This window comes from Prosopis cineraria, unplaced genomic scaffold (genome assembly GCF_029017545.1).
Source record: "Prosopis cineraria cultivar Desert tree isolate PC_DT_omini unplaced genomic scaffold, ASM2901754v1 PC7, whole genome shotgun sequence".
NCBI lineage: Eukaryota > Viridiplantae > Streptophyta > Magnoliopsida > Fabales > Fabaceae > Prosopis > Prosopis cineraria.
The window spans coordinates 28,732,170-28,745,776 of record NW_026555338.1 but is presented as its reverse complement, the minus strand read 5'-3'; the positions used below and the strand labels follow the sequence as shown (position 1 = coordinate 28,745,776).

The following is a 13,607-nucleotide window of genomic DNA, read 5'->3' as shown; positions in this document are numbered from 1 at the left end:
CGTCCTGATGGTAATCTCGTGTCTCGTCCCGTCCCAAATCCCTTTCCTGTCCTGTCCCGATTATTTTCGGGCCGGGACAAGACCTGTCCCAATATGATCGGAACGATACCGGGTCAGTCGGGACGGGTCCAGACTGAACACCCTTATTATATCCTTTAAAAAAACTCATATAGTTAAAGCCCGGCTTTAATTTTTTTTTGGACGAGTTTAGGCTGCGAATTAGGTTTTATTCAAATTATCAACTCTAGCATATGGTTTGACAAAAAAGAAGGTGATGCTTTGAACAACATGAAAAAAAAAAAAATCCCAAAATGGGCTTTCACCCTAAATGGGGCGGGTTAGAAATTACATGGGGAGCAGGGATGTTGCCATTCATGGATAGCACTCCGAGACGAGACAAAACAAAACAAAAAAGAAAGGAAAGGATAAGTTAAAACATTGAAGCTGGTGCAAAAAGGCAGGGTTATCCAAAATTCCAAATTAGACTTTCATCTTGACATAAGTCACTTAAAATAAGATTTTTTTTTTAAATGTTCTTGCACGGGATGATTGATGGAACTAGGGGATGACAAAACCAAACACTAAAATAAAAATATCAAAAATAACTTGGATAATGAGAGTCCACGTACAGATGTTTAATGAAGAAACCCAATGAATAATATCACATTCCTCCATTGTTAATACAAGGGATGCTAGCTTAGAAGGGAGTTTAACTAAAGGAACCAAAGGATCAATTCAAAATTTGGGTCAGATATTCACCTTTTACTAATAAAGCGTTAAAAACTACAAAGGCCTTTAACTTGCTTCCTATTTTGAAAGAGATGTAGATGATCTCAAATAAATTTCAAGAATATCCTTGGATTGTGTTTAAATGGGTGAATTTAAATCAAGAATTTAAATTTAAAATTTATAAATTTTAAATTCTTTATTTAAATGATATAAAAATTTAAATTATAATATTAAAATTCTTTGTTTAGATCTTAAATAAAATTTTAAATTTTAAATTATATATTTAAATTTTTAAAAAAAAACTCAGACAGCTTTGATGATCCGGTCCTAATCAAAGTCACGGTTTATATAGCTAACTTTTACAAGTAATAGATCGCCGGTGCTTACCAACATCAAATGATTGACTTTTATCAGGAACAGACCTTTGGCGCGGATTGGGACCAAAGTTCAGGTGAAGACATGGGCGACTTCATATTAGGAAGTATTTCGGAGCAAAAGGAGGAGCGGAGGGGGAGGAATAGCACTGGAGCTAAAATTAATAAAGAAACACAGCTTCCAGAAACCATGAATACGGTACGAGATGCCGAGTTGACACTCAAGTCAACTACATTCAACTCATGCACTATGTATAAACCAAGCCAGGATCATTGTGGCATCTCACAGCATAGGACAGAATATGGAGTCCAAAATGGCCACACTCAACATTGCAGTGCTGGTGGTGGTGGCAGTGGCAGCCATAGTGTTGCGGCAGTAAGCGGTCAGACCGAATCCTCCCAAGTCGCCGTCACCGACATCTTCACGCCTGAGCTCTTCAATGCCATCATTGCAGATGCCGACGCCAGCTGTGCCGGCAAGAACTTCTACACCAAAGCAGCCTTCCTCGACGCTCTCAAATCCTACTCTCGATTCAGCAACATGGCTTCCGCCGACGACTCCAAACGCGAAATTGCTGCCACTTTTGCCCACTTCACCCATGAGACTGGACATCTTTGCTACATAGAAGAGATCATAGACGGTCCGTCCATGGATTACTGCGACGGGACCAACACACAATACCCGTGCACCCCCAACATAGGATATTACGGTCGAGGGCCCATTGAGTTATCGTGGAACTTCAACTACGGGTCGGCCGACGAGAGCAACGGGTTCGACGGGCTTAACACTCCAGAAATGGTGGCCAACGATGCGGTGGTGTCCTTCAAGACGGCTCTCTGGTATTGGATGCAACACATGCACCCTATCGTGAGCCAAGGGTTCGGTGCCACCATCAGAGATTCAGAGCCATCAACGGCGACCTCAAATGTGACGGTGCCAGCCCCAGCACTATTCAGGCTCATGTTAATTACTACACTCAGTACTGCTCCCGGTGATAATCTTACTTGTAACACTCGTTTAGGATTTAAGTCCTCTGAAGATTTCAAGATTTGTGAGTTCTTGTGAAGTTGTATACACTCCCACTTCCTCTTACGCGTATCATCCATTCCCTGCTTCATTTTGTTCCCCTCGTCAGGTTCAATAATAACTTGGCATAACGGAATGGAAGGATGATTGATTTTGCCTTTTCTTTTCTCGATTCCATTTTTACTTTGACCGCATCCCCAATCAATATCCACCACATATTCTACCTTAGTAGGTGGTGTAGACTTATTTACATAATGGAGTTTGAATAAGATGATTATTTTATAAGTATTAAGTTTTTTTTATAGAATTGATTTAAGAGAAAATTATTACATATAGATATCTAGACATGGTTACAAATAAGTTTTATAAAATTTAAAATTACAATCAAGTCTATTGGAATGTGAGCATAATTTTAAATTATGATGCAAAGACAATACTAACTTTATTTATAATGCATGATCAATTTAACTATTTTTTTAACAAAAGATCAACTTAACTATTTGATATATGAAGTTAAAAATTTTAAGTGATAATTATAAATTATTGATGAAATAGTTGTAAGCAATTAGTGTTAAACTTTATTAGTAATACATGATTGATTTAATTATTAAATTTATAAAGTTGCAATTGCAAAATATTGAAGTGATAATTATAAATTATTGATAAAATAATTATAAATAATCAATATATTAAACTTTGTTATTAAGGCATAATTAGTTTAACTATTAAATATATAAAGTTATAATTGTAAAATGTTAAAGTGATAATTGTAAATTATTGATGTGATAGTTAGTTGTATATAACTAATATTAAACTCTTAACGTGTGATTAATTTAACTATTAAATATGTGAATTTATGGTTATAAAAAAATGAAATAATAGTTATAAATTATTTGATTGATATAGTATAGTATTGTATTTTTAATGAAGGTATTATTATTTTTACACCCTAATTTTAAATTATAATCAAGTTTTAAGAGACTTGACTATAATTGTTAAATTTCATGAAAATTTTCCCCTTTTGTATGGGAATTAATGGGCAAAATTACATCATTATCTATTATTTTACAGATATTTTTTCACTTAACCCATTAACATAAGATAGTAGATGAGACCCATAACCCATACTCAAAGAAAGTTTGACCTTCATTATAAATTGAAATTTTTTGCACTATTTTTTTATGGTTCATGTATGGAACATTAAAATTACAGCTGTCGTGGTACCCACGAAACATTGACTAGGAAGAAAATGGAGCAAGGCGAAGAAGACGCGGGAGGAAGAAAAACATTGAGGTGAGGGCATGTTTGGTATTTTACTGTTCAAGTCCTTCACATAGTGTTATGACGAAACTGGAGGGCATTTTTGGAACCACACTATTCATCTTCTGGTCATCGAAAATTTAGAGACAAGATTGATGATGATTTCACCGTAGTTGAGTCAAGAATGGCAGTAACTACTGCAGATTTTTTAACTCCTGTAACTTCTTCTGACATATTAACTCTAATTTACCAAGCAAGTAATGCCGTAGAAGTAATTGGAGCTAAGCTGGTGAAGTAAACATTTCGAGGTTAAACTCATATTGGACTTTTATGTTCCAAAAAGACCTATCCAAATAGTGCTAAATCCAATCCATAACCACTGGCAATTGAATATGGCCCTGTCTGGCCCTTTCTCTGTCTCATTTCTTTTTAGGTATACAGGGACCTTTTTAATTTTTCCCATGCTTTGTAATATGAGCACATATACTTTTGTGAGAAAAAACGACACAAATACGAGAGTGAAATTTAACACAGGAACAATGTTAAATTTATTTTATTTCTTTTTTTGGGTGGCGGGGGGGGGGGCATGGGAACATAATGTTATGATATTTGATTTATATTGCTTCAATTCAACGTTGACTAAAGTTATGAAAAGAAAAAATGAAGAACTAGGGATGAGTGGTACGAGTGGCATTAGGAAGAGGGATGCCATGTAAGAAGTGGTTGACCAATGAAAGAGCTCTTGCAGGTTGATAGCTCGGCACTTGATGTCCTGCTCCTCTCACTGTTGCAAATGTTAAGCCTCCCTTGTACACTTGTGTGTATCCTCCTACCTGTATATATCCACATAACCATAAATTGACTTCATTTCATTTTATAGTTTTACATTTATGTCGACCATTCTACATTATATTATTTTTACTGTCACTACTTGATTTAAATGTCAGGTTTAGTATTTAGAAGAATTCCTATTTCTATTCTTACATGCTTCAAGTCAATGTGACTATATTTTGCTTGGTTAAAAAAAAAAAAACAATTTGACTATGCTTGCAATAATGCCTTTAGATGTATTTAAATTTTGAAAGAAAAAGAAAGAAAAAGAAAGCAAAAGAAAGAAAAAAACAATCCCTTTACATGATTTAGAAAATACTTTGTCTAATTGATGCATTAGATGATAAAAATGAGATGGATAATTCTAGGGGTGTTAGTTTTACAAATGTCAAGATATGCTCGGACACTAAATGTAAATGTCTCTTCTAACAGGATTTTGAATTTTAATTCATTATATTGTAAGGGATTAACTTTTTTTTTTTTTAAAAGACCTCATCTCATTGATAAATTGGAGCAATTTAAACCTACAATGTTAGGGATAAGGAGCAAATATAATGCCCAAAAATAGAGAAAAGGACAAATGAACAAGAATAATGAAAGAACACCACATCTTAATTTTAAAATTTCAAGACTTAAGTTTGTATAGGGCATTTTACTTCATTATATATTATTTAATAAACTAAATTTTATCTTATATAGAACTTTATACATGTTAACTCAAGTCCACTTACACTTGAGAGAATCCAAATAGAGAGAATGACAAAAAGTACCTCTCCATTGACGAACCAAGGATGCCAATCAGTCTTGGCAGGAAGATTCATCTTCTCAATGGAATACTTGGTTGAAGTCACCGGCACTCTCCCATCTACATCTCCACTGTAGTTTGCAACGCATAGAATTCACTTGTAATTATATGCAAAGTGGGAGAATAATTGATAAAAAGGAGGGAGAATAATGTGAATATATACCTAAAGATCCAAACTTGAAGGCTATGATTGAGGAACTCATGCAAGAGAGGAAGCACAGTGGAAGCACTATCAACCCACTGGGATATCACATCGCTGCAAGGCTCCCAGTTATGTGTGAGCTTTGTCACATTCGCATGTAATGCCTCTTGTACCTCACCTCGATTCAGGTACGCATACACATAATAATCGCTACATGGGTCTGTCACTACCTACAATAACATTCACGAGATCTACTTTTCATTTTGCTTCATTCTTTTTATAAAAATAATTGAGATTGATTTTTGGTATCTAAATGTGTCATTCTTTGGAAGTAGCGTAACACTTACAGAGGGAGGCTAGGGAGGGAGGTAAGGTTGGAGTCATGGCATTGAGGGGCATAAATGTTGTAAATATCAATGTCGGCAATATCTTCCCCTATTTCAGCCGAGGCTGCCCTACATTCACTGCTTTGGTTGGAGACAGCCTCTGAGAAATCGCACAATTGGTTCACATCACGTGCCGCTTTGTCAGATATTATGGCGTGGCTTGCCAAAAAATCCCACATTCCTTTGCTGTCTGTATTGTCATTTATTACTGCATTTCCTATCTGCATAGTTCATTTAGCCCACACATGTATCAAATAATGCATTTCACAATCCTTAAATAGTAATCTTGAAAGCCCTTTCATAGAACTGTCAAAACAATATGGTTTAGTCCGACCCTCCAGCTAATAAACTGTATACCTTAAATGCATTTTTGATATACGGAAAAGTAATAGAGATATATTCAGAGAAAAATAAAATAAGTGCATTTGTCAATTCTTTTCTAAACATTTTTATACTTACCAAGCATTGCATAAATTTCTCGTTTTTCTAAAGCGATGTATCTTAATTCATTTTGCGTTTATTTAACATGCATCATATCCACCTTATTCATAAGCCTTAAATAGTAAATTTTCAAACCCCATACAATAATATGTATAAAGAATGTGCCTATGTTTATCAACCTCACAAAAATTGTTTATTTTTAAATTTACTCGAATTTTCCCCATTAAACATACCTCTGCGTGTGATTTATATAAAAAATTACAACACACCTTTAATGAATTTTGTTGAAAGTATATGAACCCTCTCTCTTCTCTCTCTTAAGAAAAATACACAAATTTCTCTCAAAAGAGAAGAGAAGAGAGTATGCACAATTGCAACAAATCTCATCAGAGTTCTATAAGCTTTACTCTTTATTTTTTCAAAAAGGGTTAGTATAAATTTCAAAAAAAAATTATATAACTTTAACAAAATTCAAGAGAAGCCAATCTAATTTACTTTGTTTAAAAAAATATAGGTGATCACCTATTTATCACCAAAACTTGCTCTAACTTATAATTTCCATCAATCACTATTAAAAATTTTATTTGTCGTCTTGCATAAATAACATCCATTCCAACAATTAAAAATTTTAAATCAAAATGAAATGATGATGATGGGTAATAATAATCAATCAAACTTTTTTTAAAAAAAATAAAAATAAAAAGAGGAACCAGCTGGATCAGGTCTCAGCACAGGTAGTGGGCAGGGACCCATCTAAACATATATGATGGTCCAACCCACCGAATGATTCGTTGACTTGATAACCCAATGATAAGTCATGACCCCTTAGTCCTAACCAAACAGCTCATTTGCACCTCGTGGCAGTGACATCAATTTTGGAATAAAGCTATTAAAATCAATCATCATTTTCTTTTTTTTGAAGATCAGAGGAGATCAAGCTCTTGGAAATATATTCCAAGATTCCCTCTGAGGTCTATTCTTTCTTTGTCAAACAAATTGTATGGTCCTTTCTTATTCATTTGTTGGTTTAATAATTCAATGGTTGGGATGACAAATCTCTGCTTTCAACTTCGTCAGATAAACTTCATCCCACCACCCACAAACACCATGATGAAAGTGACGATCAACTTTAAATTTGAAATGAGAAAAAAATAAAGGAGAGAGAAAATTAGAAGAAAAAGATATTCTGCATCTCTAATTTTAAACAAAACCTTTGGTTTTCCAAAAGATGAATTTTATTGCAGTCACGTTTGCATATCAATAATGTAGTTTCATGAGCCTCTCATTAATTTGCAATCAAGATATCATGCAATTGTACTTGTCAGAACATACCAGAACGCCTATATTAGAACATTTTTTTTTATGTAAACACATTCTAAAATCAAGAAGAAATTACATACAGAGCATAGGTATGATAGAGCCTATGAGAGCATTTTTAGTATAAAAAAAATCAAGGCATTGAAAATCTTACAAGTCAAGGAATTAATTTAAAGATTAATAGTTTAAACCATAATCAAATTGTAATAAATTCGTTAAAACACTAGTTTAACAGTTTAATGGAATGAGTTGACCTGAATTTTTATACTATGAAAAAAAGGCTCTTGCTAACTATTTTTTAAATAAAAAACATCTGAAAAAGAGAGATTGGAGGGATATATATATACCAAGATTCCTTTGAGATTGATGGAGAAAGTGGAGTTGGGATGGCTGTTGTGGTGGAGAATGGTGTGAGCAAGTTGAGGAACATAATGGCCAGCATAGCTCTCTCCAGCAATGTAGAAATCATAAGTCTTATACTCAGGAAACCTCTCCAACCAATTCCTTAAGAACACATAGTTGTCTGATGCAGTCTTCCTATCCCCATTTCTACCATAATCAGATGTTCTATTTGAGTATGAAAATCCCACTCCTGCTGGTGATTCCAAAAACAGTACATTTGCAGCTGCATCAACAAAGACCCTCGTATATATGTCAGTCATTTTATATTCACAAGTATAATATTGACGATTAATGAATGAGAGGTACCATGGTTCCATGAGTATTTGTTGGTGTGAAGTGTTTTGCCGTCACTATTTACTCGGAATGGTCCCAGCTCTTGCATTGCCCCGTACGCAAGTGATGAACATCCTGGACCTGAAGATACACCAACATGAATGAGTACATCAGTCGCCGGATGCGACTTTTAATTCTTATCTCATGTAATAATTACTTTCAATAAACTTGTGTAATAAAGTAGGTTTTTTTCCCATTATGTACAGGTGTATTCTTATTAGAGACAATCTTATCTCAAAGACGATCGATCGTTAATATATACATCTCTCCATATATTTACATAGAACTCAAGCGAGCCTATTTTATTTTATTTTATTTTGCCAACAAAGCGAGGCTACTTTATATTCACAAAACATTGTAAGAGTTTTGAACCTATCACTCCACTTTTAGAATTATATTCATCCATTGCAATTAATCTTTTTTTTCCAAGAAATATTCATATAATTTCGTGAGAAAAACATAAAGTATCAATAATTGTTTGAGAAAATATAATATTTGGTTCCTAAACTTCTTTTCAATTATCAATTTAGTTCTTAAATTTTGACTCAAAATATCTCTTGACTTAATATAACTCAATCCATATGATTCCTTAACTCAATAAATCACAAGGAGACAGACTGAGTCAAAGTGGAGTGGCTAAATCGATAATTGAAGAAAATTTAGAGACTAAAAGTTATATTATCACTAATTTTTTATTTCTTATACATTTACTTAAGATTTTTTATTTTACACATTTACATTTTGATCCATTAATTTTTATTTTATTTTATTTTTTAACTTCATTGGACTTTTATAAGTTTATTGGACCGGTTAATTTTATTTTAAATTTATTCGCCCCCCTTAAATTACACATTCTTTTTATGTATAAAATACTGCTTGAAATAAAATAAATAAATTACTTAGACGTCTTTTGACTTTTATTAATTGAAAAATCACAATAATTTCTCTAGCATTTTCTAGGCAAGGAGCTTGTGTACATTTTAAAGACAGTAAAATCTGTGCAAGATTTCCTTAACCATTAAGTTTAAAGATTAACGTTACTTGATCCAAAATATTCAGATAAATTACTATATTATAACTTAATCACTTGGTCTTCGCTTTGAGATCTTCCCCTAAATATAATAAATAGATTATTTGCAAACAAAGATCACAAGCCACGCCGAGAAATCCTCTAAGATGAGGATATTAATTTAGGGATTTCACTTCTGTTTTTTTTTTTTCGGTTTAATTTGAAACAAAGGACATTTTTTAAGGAAAACAAAACAAAAACGTAACTCCTTAAACTCAAAACACTTCTAAATTAAATAAACATCTTGGGTTTTAGAAGTTAAATATTGCGACAAAAATTGTGGCTTCTATCTCATTTGGTTTAAGAATCAAGTGGACATTCAATCAAGTGATTGCATGGTTGGAACCTCCTAACCTAATAACAATTTCCAGAATCAACACGTAGATGACTTATAAGAAAATGATAAACCATTGATAACTACAATACAAAACAGATCAAACAAAATAGATAATAATGCAAGGAAGAGAAACATGACACGCTACAACATATGAATTTAACAAGCTTTTAAGGCAAGATTCTTTATATCACTTTTTCTATTTGAAATATTGACGTCTCCATCACGCAATGTTTGACTTTATTTGTAGTGTGGAATTGAGAAGTACTGTGTGTGTCTCAGAGAGAGAGAGAGAGAGAGAGAGAGAGAGAGAGAGAGAGAGAGAGAGTTCTTGCATACTTTTCAAATAATAACACATCTTAGAAACACACATATACTAGATTTACCTGTGATTTGAAAAGTTTTGCCGTCTTTAATTTCATTTGATTATACTTAAATTTGTAACATTATTACAAAAGGAATGAGTGTTTTTCCCCCCTACGAGAATGCTTTAAAAGCATTTCCACATCCACGTGAAAGTGTATTATATATTTATATATACTTTTTAAGCTGTCTTCTAGAATGCTTTGCTGTGAAAGCGTTCCGGTAGGCTAACCATACAAAAACGTTTCACAAAAGAAAGGCTCCCTTTTGTGTCACCTTTATTTATTAGAATATTTTTTCTCCCAAACACTTTTGTATAGTTGTTCTTGTAGGTTTCTTTTTTTCTTTTTCTTTTTTGTAGTACTAGTGTCAAATTTTAATGTGACTTTTATATACCAAGTAATATGATAAAAATGAGAAAGAAAGAAACACATACGTATTATATTAAATATTTTAAATTTATGGGGTTTTTAATTATTGTCTTGATGGGTTTGATTCCATGACACACATTACATTTAATTTTTTTTTAGAACTAGATATTGCAATTTAAAAAAAAATCTTCATAATCAATCTGCTGCAGGAGTCGTCGTTTGGTAAACTATTGTGTGCGTGTTATAGATATAGATATCACAAATTTCAAAGGTTTTAATTTAAAATAAGGAAGATTGTGACTTTAGTTAATTACTATAGTTTTACTAGACTTTTAATTTATCCTTTATTATCATATTTTGAGTTAATTTACTTTTACTTTAATATCTATACTAGATAAATATCACTAGTTATATCTACTAAACTTAATAATTCTTATAGATTTTTAAAATTTTGTAAACTATAAAAAATAGAAAAATTCATGAATTTTGTCTTTTTGCATGAAATTATCATAATTCATAAACTTATGCTGTTGATATTTTACGAATGGTAAGCGTCCAAATATCATCGGCCATAAAAATAAACATCTAATTAATATTGTAGGACCAAAATATATAGAATCATATTTTGGTGATATGGCATATTATTAGGAATTAGTAGACATGGATAATGACAAACACCAGACGCCTAATTAAAAAACTACGTAACAACCAGAAAGAAGCTCATTCATAGTAATTATTAGAGTGTCCAACAAGTAAACACCACTACAAGATGCATTATTTCCTCTTTTCCATGTGAAGCTATAGGGATCCCCATATTTTAAGCAAAATTAAACAATTAAACAATTAATAATTAGCTATTGGCCAAAAAAAAAAACAATCAATTAGCTAGCTAGCTAGATAATAAGCAAGATTTAAAGAACCCTATCTCTTAATATAAGACCTATAATTAATTCTATCTCTTTATAAATATATATACTCCCTCAATTCTAAATTATAATAAATTATAAGACAATGTTGGATGAATTTTCTTATCCTAAAATATAAGACAATTTTTATTTAATTATGCTTTTCCAATATATCATCCTTCAAGTAGAGAGAGAATTGAAATGATTACAAATTTAAAGTTATATTAATTATTAAATGAAGTATATTTTTAAAAATTTATATTTTTATTTTAAAAAAATATGCTTGTTATTATTGAGCTTTATTAGTATACATAATCTTGTCTCAGATTATTTTATAATTTGGGATGGAAAGATTATATATAATTGCACCCACTACATTATTAGATAAAAAGAATCTGAGTTAATTAAATGGTAGTTAATATAATATACATACCTCCATTGAGCCAAAGAAGAAGAGGCAATTTGCGCTTATGACGATAAGATTGTTGAGCTTCAACAAAATAATAATAGAAAGCTCTCCCTGCAATTTTATCCACAGTGACATACCCTCCATATTGAGAGAAACTCACAGCTTCGGGCTGCCCAGGAAGTCTCTTGATTCTATCTTTCTCTTTCAATCCTTGTTGAGGATAGTAATAACGAGACTTATCATCATCGTACTCTCCAAACACAGCCTTATTATTATTATTATTATCTACCTCGAAGGTTGTTGTTTCACTGCTTCTGTCAATAATGGAACCTCCTCGTCTGAAAAACTTGGCCATGTTCAGATTCTTGAGAGCTTGTTCTTGCTTTCTGCTTCCATGAATTTCATCTGCAAAGAGCAGTAGAGTTGAGAGAAGGAAAAGGACCCACCAATAATTAGTTTCTGAGCTGCCCATTGGGTGTTTGTTTCTTGGGAAAATATCAGTGTTTTAAACTGACAGAGAAAGCTGATGAGAAAGTAAGAGGGGTAGGAAGTGAAGGAGGATGGTATGGGATGGGATGGCTTGTAATATGCTCTGTGTGTGTGAATTTATATAATGTGAATAGAAAGAGAATATTTTGTTGCGCACAAGTGTGGCAACAACTACAGATTTTAAAAGTGGAATCTTTATTTAATTGGTGTCTTTGTTCAACATTTATCAATTCATCATAGTTGACTGTTGACTCTTTTTTTTTTAAAAAAAAAGTTTAACTTTTCAGGTATCTAATTTATATTAGAATTTTTGTATGCCCATTGAACTTGATTTTTATAGTTATGAAACTAATAGAAGCTTACTGGGAGCAATAGATGCTAGGTGTAACTATTTAAAAGAATTGAATTAACTTATCCTAAACTTTCAAGTTCAAATCTTAGAATAAGCAAATTACAATTATGTCGGAGGCTGCGATTATTTTGAGTGAGAAGTAAAAATATATGCCTATATACAGGGAATGGTGATTTTTTTAAAAACAAAAGTAATGAGTGAATGTATTACCCGCAGATTTTGTAGATATTATATGATAAGGATGTGGACCAAATTGAACTTTTTAATTCCAAGTTTTGGTGCAGGCGTGCCAATCATGTATGTTCTGGCCATGTGAGTGTTTCTTTTAGAGAGTGAAATAATTGTCATTTAATAAAACACATGAAAAGTTAGAGGAGAAAAGGCAAGAACACAACCTGCTTAAAAATATTTACTGAATTCAAGATTTTCAAACTCTGTGTTCTCGTGAACGGATTTAAATTAAAGGAGGGAAGGTAGGTTTGAAGAATGAAGAGTGACTGAAATTAAATAAAATACTCTGACACGGTTATTTTATTTGTATAGTAACTAATTAAACAGTTTCAAGTAATTTAATTTAGTTTGTGATGAAGTTTTTTGTTATTCTATTTCATTCCTTATATGAATATATTGAGATCTAAATTAATTTAACGTATAGACCCTACACTGTCTCCATCTTTCAATTAATCAATACATCATCACTATTTATATGTATATTAAAATATATACTACGCAATGGCCCGGACTATTCACAAATCAATCATGAACAGCACAATTAATTAATTATTCAAACTATATGCAATAATGTATAGGAAAATAAATCTAATTAACTATGATTTAGAGACTCTATTTCTTTACAAGTTGGACACTCTTGCTGATAATGCACTATATTGTAAGAAGGACAATGTAAGATGGTGGATGGGGACCTCTCTTTGATTGGGCATCTATGGATAATTTAAATATTACAGAAATCCAATTTTTTTAATTTTTCAAATATTATGAATAATTCATAAAGTTCATAATCCAAAAGCAGACTAAAGATATTTTTCTTTCATTTTTAGATGATTTGTCTGTTTGCAGGGGATCATGAAAATCATGAGAGGATGAAATTGGCTTGGAGCTTATCCATGGATGATTCAATTCACGGCATTGAGAAAAATTAATTAATGGGCACGTAGTTTTCTTTAATGAAGACTGATGTGTACTTAATTAACATAAAAGAACTTTACTTTGTGAATATTTTCAGAATATAAAAGTTTTAAAATTTTATT

General features: G+C 32.0%; 2 pseudogenes; one reads left to right on the top strand and one right to left on the bottom strand.

The window, feature by feature from the left end:
- The first annotated feature begins 1,125 nt into the window (after positions 1-1,125).
- Positions 1,126-3,688, top strand: LOC129316699 (endochitinase PR4-like; annotated as a pseudogene).
- Positions 3,689-3,901: 213 nt separating this feature from the next.
- Positions 3,902-12,088, bottom strand: LOC129315590 (serine carboxypeptidase-like 40; annotated as a pseudogene).
- Positions 12,089-13,607: the final 1,519 nt, after the last annotated feature.